Source organism: Amphiura filiformis, chromosome 14 (assembly GCF_039555335.1).
Source record: "Amphiura filiformis chromosome 14, Afil_fr2py, whole genome shotgun sequence".
NCBI classification, from domain to species: domain Eukaryota; kingdom Metazoa; phylum Echinodermata; class Ophiuroidea; order Amphilepidida; family Amphiuridae; genus Amphiura; species Amphiura filiformis.
Genome location: NC_092641.1, coordinates 35,395,445 through 35,407,592, shown reverse-complemented (window position 1 = coordinate 35,407,592; position 12,148 = coordinate 35,395,445). Strand labels below are relative to the sequence as shown.

The window sequence follows — 12,148 nt, the reverse complement described above, 5'->3', positions numbered from 1 at the left end:
TTGGCAGGCCGAGAGGGGGGGCAAGCGATTTTTGGCGGGCCGTTCGCAATTAACCCCTCTTTTTATACATATCATATTCATAATTAATAATTAAATATAAATTCATTATTATTACTATTTATTATTATTACTATTTTTATCATTGAATTCTAATTATTTCATTATTTTGGGTAAGCCTGCTGCTAAAATATCTGGCCTGTAATATATTCTGAGAAAAAAATAAACGTATTTCGCCAAGCATCGCCGGAGTTCAAGCAATCGATCTTGCATCAATCAACAGCATGACAGCAGCACAATACCCGCGGTATAAAAAGGGGGCGAAAGTGCATGGGTGCGAAATAGAAAGGGGGCGAAAGTGCACGGGTCCGAAATTGAAAGGGTGCGAACCGACCAGCATTCATTTTAATATCAAATTAAAGCCCTTGAGTCCCGGGGGGTCACTCCCATTGTGACCTGTACACCATCTGGGATAATGAAAACGCGTAAAAGGGTAGTTTTTTTCATGGGTAGGCACGATCACGCTGTGGCGTAACGTGTTTAGGGTGTCAAAAACATGAAATATTGGAAAAAAGGGTAGCAAAATTGCAATTGCTAATACGCGGAAATGAAATTTATGGTATGAAATTTGATGCAAGGAAGAAAAACCGTGTTTAGGGTATCGTTTTAGCCAAGGGTTAAATCCTTGTTTAGGGTGCTTTTCAAAAGTTGATTATCGCGGATGGTGTACAGGCCACAATGGAAGTGACACCCCGGGCCTTGAGTAAAGAAAGCCAAAACTGAAAACCTTTTTGTCATAGCACTTTCCATGGCAAAATTAAGTTGTAGGTATGCCAGGTGAATTCAAATTTGCCATCAAACTGCATCAAATTAAAGCCCTTGAGTAAAGAAAGCCAACACTGAACACCTTTTTGTCATAGCACTTTCCGTAGCAAAGTTACATCTAGACAAATATTGACTTTCATCAAAAAGATTCTGCTAGCAAAATTCCCCAAAACAGCATTACGGGGGTGTTTCTAGATCTTAGTCTCATGACGATAGCAGCTTTTTTTAATGGAACTGCTATCAAAATCCCTCTGAAATTCCATGTGCGAGTCTCTCATCACCAAAAAAAATCATATATTTGGGTCAATTGAAGTATAGACAACATATTTATGAAGGTTTCCTTGAGCAAGCGGTTCTTTTAAATTTCAATGTAAATTTGTATTGCCGGTTTAGGCCATTTTGGCTGACTAGCAAATGTGTTAACTGAGGTTTCCCTGTCATACCTACACCTTGTCAAAGATTGACTTTCATCAAAAAGATACTGCTAGCAAAATTCCCCAAAACAGCATTACGGGGTGTTTCTAGATCTTAGTCTCACGATGATAGCAGCTTTTTTTAATGGAACTGCTATCAATATCCCTCTAAAATTCCATGTGTGCGTGTCTCATCACCATAAAAAATCATATATTTGGGTCAAGTGAAGTATAGAAAACATATTTACAAATGTATGTAGGTTTCCTTGACCAGCCTGTCCAATCTGTTCTTTTCAATTTCTATGTAAATATGCATTGTGTTTGGGCCCCGATCTAGGCGAATTTGGCTGACTATAGCAAATGTGTTAACTAAGGTTTGCCTCTCATACCTACATTATAGGGGTTGGAGAAAAAATTTTGAAGTCCAGTGAATCCAGCACCTTTTGCTGACAAAATTTGCCATATTGAAGCTAAACTGGTTAAATACAGAACTGGAATTAATTTGTGTGAAGCGCAAAAAAATTGGCACTTTTATTTTAAAATGACCAAGGTTAATTTTGGTTAGAAACCCATATACAGGCATCAACATTGGGGGGATGATTGTATGGACCATCCCCCTAAGGGGGATTTATCCCCCTATCCCCGGGATCTACCCCTATCAAGGCTCCCGCTAGCCTTCAAAAAATCTGCGTCCAATCGGACGCACAACTGTAAAACCTGGTCGGGAAATGTGCGTCCCACAAAATTTTTGTGCGTCCGTACATGTATGTTAATGTGTTGGGCAACAGGGAATACAATTTTACAAAGCCCTAGACCCTCCCTCGTGTCCATGGAGAACGACTGGTAATGTAGATTACATAGCATTAAAAATCAACCCAATACATGGACCCTCCCAGTCTGTAAGCAATTTGCCTTCAAGTTCCCACAAAATGCTGGGAGTTCACTTTTACGGATTTGGAGTCACGCAATCTTTCTACCACATCCATGTTTTCACTACATTAACGCTTGTGTGTAAGCGACTAAAACAACGATATTGTATCCGACCAATCAACGCAGCTTGGCAGCGCGGGGATATTTGAAAAGGCTTCCCTAGCTAAATAATGTGCAAACATTTGCAACCCGCACGCGATACTATACGCAATATGGACAATAGGCCTAAGTCCGAGTCGAGTGGTTGCCTTTTATTATTGTGCGTACATCATGGGTCTATCAGACGCGTGCCACTTGAGCTCAATACCTCTCAGTTGTTGACAAGTGTCCCATCCGATCTTAAGGTCACATCCCGCTGCATAGCTTTGTGCTACCATATTTGAATTGAAACTGGGCGGGGCTTTGGTAAGTGACATCGAAACAACATGCTTCGTTGAACGAATATTTGGAAGGGAGATCTCTAACAGATTGGACCAGTCTCGGAATCAGCGCTCAATGGACTTTTGCGTTCACTTATCAGTAGCGTACCGTGGCCGCCCCAACCCCGGTGGGCTGAAGAAGAAACAATTTTGCCGCCCCTTCTTTAACAGCCCGAAAAGGTTGACCCAATTTTTTTCACGGTCGCTTGAAAAAGTGAAGAGCAAAAAAAAAAAAAAAAAAAAATTTTAGGCGCTAGCGCCTCTAAAAGCAACCATTTAGCAAAATTTTTGAGCTTTTTCAATTTTTTTGCCTTTTTTATTTGCTAATTGCTTTGCCGCCTCTTCGCTTTTGCCGCCCTGTTTTTGCCGCCCTTCTTCTTCCGCCGCCCCTTCGTTTTTGCCACCCCCTGCTTTTACCCCGGGGGCCTCGCGCCCCCAAAGCCCCCCAAAATATGCGCATGCTTATGATATGAGTATATTTCTATATTGCTGCATGGTTGACTGTGGTGGTGTAATTAGTGGCGCCGATTTGTGGATGAAGAGGAATGGGTTTTGGCATTGAAGAAAATAAGGGGGGGGGGGTTACAGGACTTTTCATATTTTTTTCATAGGGCATTATGTAAATTATTTATTGTTACATTATCCAGAGATGAAACCGAACCGAGACTGGGGGCCAGTCTAACAAAGCCCCCGATTGCCAGTATTGCATCGCATTACATCGCAGTTTGATGCAAATATTTGGCTATTTCCTTTCAGATTCATGATGAGATTTTTAAGATGTATGGAAATATTATTGTCAAATTACGTGAATGCAAACTTGCTGACAATGTACGATAGTTTAGAAAGTTGTATTTTTGCTCTTGTGTTTGATCAAAAGCTTATCACGTCTCACTGCCGTAAGAATTTTCATTCATTGACTGGTTCTGGTTCTGGTTCAGGTTCAGTCGGAATCACAGTCAAGCTGCATCTTCTCCAACATTCTTTGAAGATTTGGGTGGTCAATGTGCCGTGTGTGTCTCTCGTAACTCATGGGAAGAATAAATTAATTACTTATACATGTAGCTGCTTGAGGTCCTACTTTTGACCCCAACTGGTTCCAGTCTGTAATTGTTCTGGGAATGAAGCTGTATCTGTGGACTTCTTTCTTTACATGCGGCCGGTAGATCTTCTGTGATCCCCTTCTGTTAGCCCTGGTGGTCTTTGTGAGTTGAATGATGCTATCAGCCTTGATCCCCACCTCGTTGTTGATGATTTTGTTCATCATCTGGATTCTTGTTTCTTTCCTCCTGTGTTCTAATGTCTCCCACTTCAGCTCCTCTATCATCTGAGTGACACTATCCCTTTGTTTGTAGTTGTTGAGGCAAAACCTGGCAGCTTTCCTCTGGATTGCTTCTAATGACTGTACATCTCCCTTCCTGTATGGATCCCAGACACTACTTGCATACTCCAGTGTTGGTCTCACAAGAGTTTTGTAGGCATTCTCTTTGATCTCCCTTGAACAGTGCCACAAATTCCTCTTAAGGAAGCCAAGGACACGGTTTGCCTTGGCTGTTGTCTTGTTGTAATGAACATTCCATCTCAACTTGCTGTCGAGTTCCACACCTAGGTAAGGATGGGAGTCAACTTCCTTCAGTGTTTCCCCACAGAAAGTGTAGGCCTTGTCAGGTGGTGATTTGCTGTTAGAGATCTTCATAACAGAGCATTTGCTGGGGTTGAAGGACATGGACCAGGTGTTTTGCCATTCTTCTAGCTTGTTTAGATCTTCCTGCAATACTTCAAATTCCGCTGTTGATTTCCCGATGCATAAAGTACGCAATCGTCTCAAGAAAAGTCTTGCAGTACAGCGTAGATTCTCAGGAAGGTCGTTTATGTATATCAGGAAGTCTAGGGGCCTGTCACGGTACCCTGAGGAACACTTGATATGACTTTCTTTGGTTCAGATGTTGCTCCATTACAGACCACCTTCTGTGTCCTGGCAGTAAGAAAGTGCCTCATCCAGTTCAAGATGGGACCTCTTATTCCATGATACTCCAGTTTCCCCAATAGCCTTTCATGAGGGACCTTATCAAAGGCCTTGGCAAAATCAAGGATTGCCATGTGCACTGTTTCACCTCTTTCTATGCTGCTAGTGAGGTCATGAGCTGTAAGGATGAGCTGGGTGACTGTAGAATGTTTCGCCCTGAAGCCATGCTGGGCATCAACCAGTATACTATTAGCCTCCAGATGGTCCATCACATGCGAATGCACGATATGCTCCAACACCTTACTCACAACACTAGTCAGTGACACTCCTCTGTAATTTGCGGGTCCGATTTATCGCCTTTCTTGAATATGGGACAGATGTTGGCTTCTCTCCACTGCCACGGTAGATAACCCTCGTCAATAGAGCACTGGAACAGATCCGTCAACACCGGAGCTATTTCTTCAGCTGTCATCTTCAATATCCACGGCGGGATTCCATCAGGGCCTGGAGCTTTATTGTCCTTTAGGTTCTTGAGTTGCTTGAGGACACCATCTTCATAGATAACCAAGTGTGGTATGTCAGGTACGTTACTCCTCCCTCATCACGCAATATGTGATGTCTCTTCCCTTGTGAAAACACTGGCAAATTGACTGCTGAGGACTTCAGCTTTATCACCATCTGACGTGATTTATCTTATTGTTGACTTTAAGGTCAGCGACTCCAGCTTCTTCTTTCCTGATCTTGTTGATAAAAGACCAGAATGCTTTGGGGTTTTCTTTCACCGTTTCAGCTAAGGTGCCATTAATATAGTCTCTTCTGGATTTGTTTAATGTCCTTCTAACCACTTTCTTGAATTCCTTGTATTCATCCCAATGAGCTTGATCACCAGTTAACTTTGCTTTGATATACAGTCTTCCTGTCTTCCCGCACATTCTTCTATGTTCCCTTTGGAACCATGGTAGATTCCATCTGCTGGAGATCATTTTGGATGGAATATGAGCTTCCATAACTTCCTTGATTTTTGATTCAAAATTGTCCCATTTCTTCTGAACAGAATTTTTGTTCTTACTGCTACTGTATTCCTCCTGAAATTTGCTCAAGTCTTGTTTGATTTGATCTGTCTCTGCCCTATGTCTCAAGTAAATTTTTCTTGGGGGTTTCCGATTACGTTTCAGTCCAATCTTCCAAACAGTCTTTACCATCTCGTGGTCGCTCAGTCCAGGAATTACATAAACTTCCCCTACACTTGATGCGTTGTTTGTCATTGCAAGGTCCAAGATGCTGTTTAATCTTGTAGGACGCTTAACTAGCTGGTCCAGCCCATTGTTTTGCAAAACTTGCATGAGTAGCTCAGCTGTTTCCTTTGAGGCCGAGTGATCCTTGATAACCGACCAGTCATCCCAGTTGACATTGGGTTGATTGAAATCACCCTGCATGATGATGTCTTTCAATTTTGAATAACTGTTTATGATTTCAAGTGTATTCTTGAAATCAATCACTGTGTCAATATCATCGTGTCTCGGTTTGTACACTGTGCCAAATAACAGAGAGCGCCTGCCCTCAATGTCTAGCTGACACCATATGCTCTCACTGTCACCTTCCAAATCAAGACGACGAATCACTGGAATGTCTTTTCTATACACAATTATAACGCCACCATGTCTATCATTAGGACGATCCTTCCTAAATGCTGTATACTCCTCTGGAAGGAATTCAGCATTGTCTATGGACGCTTCGAGCCATGTTTCAGTCCCTTGAATAAAGTCCGGCTTGATGTCATGAAGTAATGATTCCCATTCACTCCTTTTATTCATGATACTTTGAAAGTTAATGTTCAATATGGTAAAACCCTTTACGGTTTTGAGGTGAGATGACTTTGGCTTAGCTTTTGTACTCTGTTTCTTTCCCGTCTCCTGTGTACTACACTCTGAGTCCGAGTTGTCACTTGATGACGAGAAGAATGAGCTATCAAAATGAGTTGCCTCACATATTGGACACATCCAGTCAAAATTGGTGTTAACTATTTCACATACAAATCGTTATCCATTCCACCACATAAACTATGTGTCCATGCCCCACACTTGTCACAATCTAGTGCTCTCTGTCCAAATTTGACAGGTTCGTGCACATTGTACATGGTGAAGCGCACTCAACAATACCATTCCCGTCCTCTAACAATGAGTCTATATTCTTTCTCCTGTATTCTCCTACAACTAGCATGAAAATGTTGATCACAATCCCCACACTTCACCCATCTGCGTGGTCTGGCTGTTGAATCGCCTTTGTCGCAGTCTCTGCAGAACTTACTGCTGCGATGATATGGTGACCCAGAAGTGTTGCAAAATGGGAGTGGTTAAATAAGAAAGGTCAATAACTCATTTACTGATTGGTCCATTGGTTATGAATATTATTAATTAAGCTTTATTACAGGCGGCATGGGACACGCAATTCGGACGTACGAGGCTGGCGAAGATACAGGGCTGACAGCCCCATTCACAATACACGGTTAGCGATTATAAATGGACAATTAACATACTTGCAGTGGGGTACTTTGCAGAACCCCAATGGTTTTAGAGTAAGATAATTTTGCTTTGACACGGTACCACATAACAAATTTAGAATTGTTTGTGAAGATTTCATGATTATGTGTTAATCCAATGGCGACGTCAAAATAGCGATATCGCATCCACCGTCATCTGCTTTATTAGGAGAATTAGGAGTGATCAGTCAACGTAATTTTCGCGATTTTTATGATGATGAAGTTGGTAAGCTTATAATCACTCATTTTTGGGCTGAATCAACTTGCGTCCGACTGGACGCAACTGGTTGATGAAATTTGTTGAACATTGCGTCCAGCAATACAAAAATGCGTCTGGACGCAAGAATTCGCATCCAGCGGGAGCCTTGGACCCCTATGGTCATTAACTCATTAGCTAAAAATTACCATTTGGAGTTATTACTCATTGGAGTCACAGTGTTACCGGTACTATACACTACACCCAAATTGTTAAGTGTGCACATTTTGTTGATTTGTAGCTTGAGATTACAAAATTGAATACTTTGCGGAGCGCGCAAAAATTTTGGAATGTACATGCCTTCTCGTTCATTTTACCCCGGAATTTTACCCTCAAATTTTTTTGATCCCTTCCTATTAAAGGGGCCTTTCGTGATCCACAGCCTCATCCCCCACTTTTCTAAAAAAAGTTGAGATTTTTATATCACTGGAAACCTCTGGCTACATAATGTTTATGTACAAAATATTTCTTGCAGATTAATTCGCTTTGCAAAGATATCGTGAAATTTGAATTTCGCTTCTGGTGCACCAGAACGAAATTACAACGCATTGTCTATGGAGCAGTGTAATACACATAATCATGCATAACTCGCAAACGCAAAAAATCGGAATCAACTGAAATTTTGGGAATAGGCCTTTTTTCGTGGATATGTACTGAAAAATGTCATAAAAGAGGATGCTAGGATCACGAAATCCTCCTTTAAGGGATCTAGAATGAGCATTTATTGCGTTTCGACAGTATTTTTTGTGGGACATGAGAGCACCTGAGACCTATCGAATTGCATTCTGAATACGAAGCATGTCTTTCTGATATCAAATAATTTTCATTTTTTTAAATCACAATATAATACAAATTTTATGACAAATTATAAAAATTTGATATTTTCAAATTTGTGATATATCATCAGATTTATAAAGTTTACTTCAAGTACTGTTAAATATCAAAAATATCAATTTTTAATGATTTGCCATAAAATGTGTATTACATTGCTAATTTCAAAAAATCAAAATTTTGATATCAGAAGGACATTCTTCATATTCAGAATGCAATTCAATATGTCTGATGTGCTCTAATGTCCCACAATAAATACTGTCCAAACGTTCATACCCCAGCCCTTAAGGACCCAATTTTTTTTTGATCCCCTCCCCATATTTTCCACCCCCCCCCCCACCAAAATATATATGAACACTCCCTAAGAATAAAGATTTTAAGCTCAGGGATTGCCATGATTGCTTAACGTTTCATCATGTTCATATCCCTGTTTAATAAATCAGCTAAGCTCCCGGGCTAAGCTTGCCTTTTCTGCAGGCTTAATTAATGCATGGAATGGGTTATCCCGGCTTGCCTGATCCCAAATGGCTTTGTGGCTGTATAACCTTATATACCTATCCACTTCAGGCCCTGTGGCCCATGAGGCTGCAAGTCTAGTCTCCTCCTCCAGCTGTCCCTTTCTCTAGCTACTGGCTTGGCTTCGCTCCATGACCTCCACCCTTATTTCTTCCTTTCTTTTTCCACTGTCCGCCTCCATGTTGTCTTAGGGCGACCAACTTTCCTTCTGCCATCTGGAGCCCAGGAAAGTGCTGTCCATCCTTAGCACATGGCCAATCCATTTCCACCTCCTTCTTTTAAATACTTCTTCACTTATCCTGTTAAATTAATTTGTCACATTTGAATTGATGTACTTCAGTACGTGTAATGATTTTTCTGTCTATAGTATTGATTGGTTTTTTTGTATTCTTATCACACTAATGATCTTGCCAAATAAAAAACAAACAAACAAATATACATGATATGACACAATAATCATTCATATGATCATGTTTTTTATACCCCCCTCGATATCGTGGGCTACCGCTAAAAAAAATTATGACCCCCTGTCAATGTCTACTTGTAAAGGGCTGTGCCATAATTATGAGCCCCAGACGGCTCGCCAAAAATCGCTTGCCCCCCACCCTTCGGCCTGCCAAAAATTCTTTGCCCCCCTTGCGCATGCCATATTTTTAGGATTCCAATTTACAAACCTTAAATGATCCAGATACATGTTGCGAGCGCAGCGAGCATGAAAATTTGCATATTTAAGTGTTTCTGTACTGTTTTCCTAAGCCTTTTAGAGCGTTTTATTTAAAAGGCCCCCCAAGCACGCGTGCCAAAAATCTCTTCCCCCCCCCCCCTCAGCTTGCCCAAAATTGCTTGCCCCCCCCCTTTCGCTCGCCAAAATTTTCTTGCCCCCCCCCCCATTTTACCCTCCCTAGGGCTCATAATTATTGCACAGCCTCTTCCGTGAACAGCTGTCTACTACAGTGTCGTTATACATTGTTATTACCAGCAAATGTTGTCGGTTTTCACTCATTGCTCAAAATGTGACATGTACACCAAATACAGCCCCCGAAATGGTCTACTCAACTCCAAAACATTTTAGTGATAGTTAAAAATGCGATCCCCAACCCTTTTCTTAATGTGGCATGCAAGGGGTCCCGGGTTTGAAAACTCAGGGGTACCAAGTGACTTCTTTCTTCACTTTCTCCTTTTTCATTTCTTCTTTCCCTGGGGGGGTACTCAAGTTTGGTTTTGGTAGGGACGTGTCGCTGAGAATTTGAAAGTGGACCCATAAATATACCAATTTTTCAAGAAATGTGGACCCATTGATATACCAAAAGTCAAAATTTTTGGCAGAATTTAACCCAAATTGTCTTAGTGGGAACATTTTGAAAATTTGGGCTAGATTAAGGAAAAATTGGACTATTTCCTAAAAAATTGAGAAAATTTTGAAAAAGGACCCATTCATATACCAAAAGAGGCTTTGAAAAAGGGGTCTTTGATATACCAGAGGCTGAAAATGCTACCCATGTTTGGCGCACGTCCCCGTATGGTCATTTGTACTGGGTACCCCCGGTTCTTTCCTTCCAATAGCAAAAAAAAAAACACAATTAGGGTTGGGGTTAAGCCTGGTTGATGTTTCTTTGAACTTGAGTTGGTGCCCTCTGGTGAGCCTGGTATTCGGAGTTAAAAACTCATCCATCTGAACATCGATAGGCTTATTAAACATCTTGTAAAAGGTTGTGAGCTGTTTCCCTGTTATTCTTTCTTCCAAGTTAGTTCTTGCAAAATTCTTGTGTCTTGTGTAATCTCTCTTAATTAATCTCACAGCCTGGCATTGGACTCTTTCCAAAGCAGATTTATTTGACTTCTTATAAGGACAGTATGCAGCTGTACCATACCGGTACTCCAAGTGGGGACGAACAAGCATCAACAGTTGTCTTCTTTGTGGGCAACTCTAACATCATTTACCCATCATACCTATGTACTTTGCTCTGGCAGATCTGATTTTCTTGGAAGTCTTTTCTACATTTGGAAAACTATTCCTAGTCTTCTGATCTATCTGACTTTTTAGCTCTGTTGTATCAGTGTTGTTTATGCCTGCACTTTCTGCGAAGCTGTCTGTTAAACCAGGGTAGGATTGCGAAGATGCTAGGGCACATTGGTTTCCATTGTTTTCAGAATGGCTGTACTGATGTTAATCCACTTCTCATTAGCTGACTGTCCAGTGAACTCATTGAAGTACCTTTCTCCAAACGCTGTTAAATCTTCAAGGATACCATCCAAGTTTGCTTTCTTGTGGATATATACTTTCCGTCATGGTATCCTTTTAATGCTTGGAGCCAAGGACAAATCCACCACCACAGCATCATGTTCAGAGACACCATCTTGTGCTACTCTTTACTCTCTCTTTTTTGGCATTGTTTGTAATACTAAGTTAAGTTTATTGCTTCATGTTTTGGTCTTTCTTGTTGGCTTAGTAAAACTTTTAAAACTAACTGGTGAAAACCATGTTCTTAGGTGATGCTGAGCAATTTAGTTGTGGCTCATGTACTGTAATCACTGTGACTGATGATCCTGTTTGATGGCCAGTCAATATTTGGACTCAATTCATTGTTGGAACTAAGTCACAAAGTGTGTAAAAACTTTGATTGTTAGTGTAATATAATGAAAGTGTGTGAAGCACGTTAAATTTTGATTGTAAGTGAAAAGAATGTGTGTCCTTAACTTTTTGTTAGTACCGGTAGCCTTATTGACTTCGGCTTTGTGTTCTGCCATTCTAGTTCCAATCATGCAAGAAGTTTCGCCAGCATTAGTCTGATGATCACAGTTTTGGCATCCAATTTCGTAGATGCAATTGCCTGTTTTTTCTTTTTCTTGTTTGTCCTTTGGGTGGACTAAATGGCATCTGAGTGTTTGGTGGGGTTTCATGGCATATCAACCTTGTGTTTTTTTGTTTTTTTTTAAATTATTTGTATATGCTCAGACAAGCCATTAACGTTCAGGATACAGGCTTTTTTTCTTTGGTCTTGCTTTTCTTAGTGTTTGGTTTTTCGGCATTTTGGATTTCTCATCAACCATGTAATAAGTTGGGAAAATTCAACAAATATTTTCATTATTTTGTCTGATCAAGTCCTTATTATGAAAGTGTTTTGAATTTGATACGACACATTTCTGTAAAAGTTCTCAATTTCTAATATGTTATTTATAAATCTGTCCTTTTACACTCAGTTAATTATTTTGGTTAATAATTTGTTTTGAGATGAAAACTTTTTTTATTGAATTTATAGGTAATAATATCACATTTTGTTGTAAAGTAGTTGGGTGGGTGCTTAAAAGGGCATGGTGCCCCTGATGGGTGGTTAATGGAACAAACACTGTACGTACATGTACTTTGATTCATCAAATGTAGTGAGGGAGCCTATTCTCTTAATCACACAAATTAAGCTGTGGAATAATTTTACCCTTGAGAAAACCGCTTATCAACTT

General features: G+C 40.5%; 1 protein-coding gene across 1 annotated transcript in view; it reads left to right on the top strand.

Moving 5' to 3' along the window:
• Nucleotides 1-12,148, top strand: part of LOC140170029 (zinc finger HIT domain-containing protein 2-like) — a 28,520-nt gene that overhangs the window by 2,982 nt on the left and 13,390 nt on the right. The gene's annotated exons all lie outside the window — the stretch shown is intronic.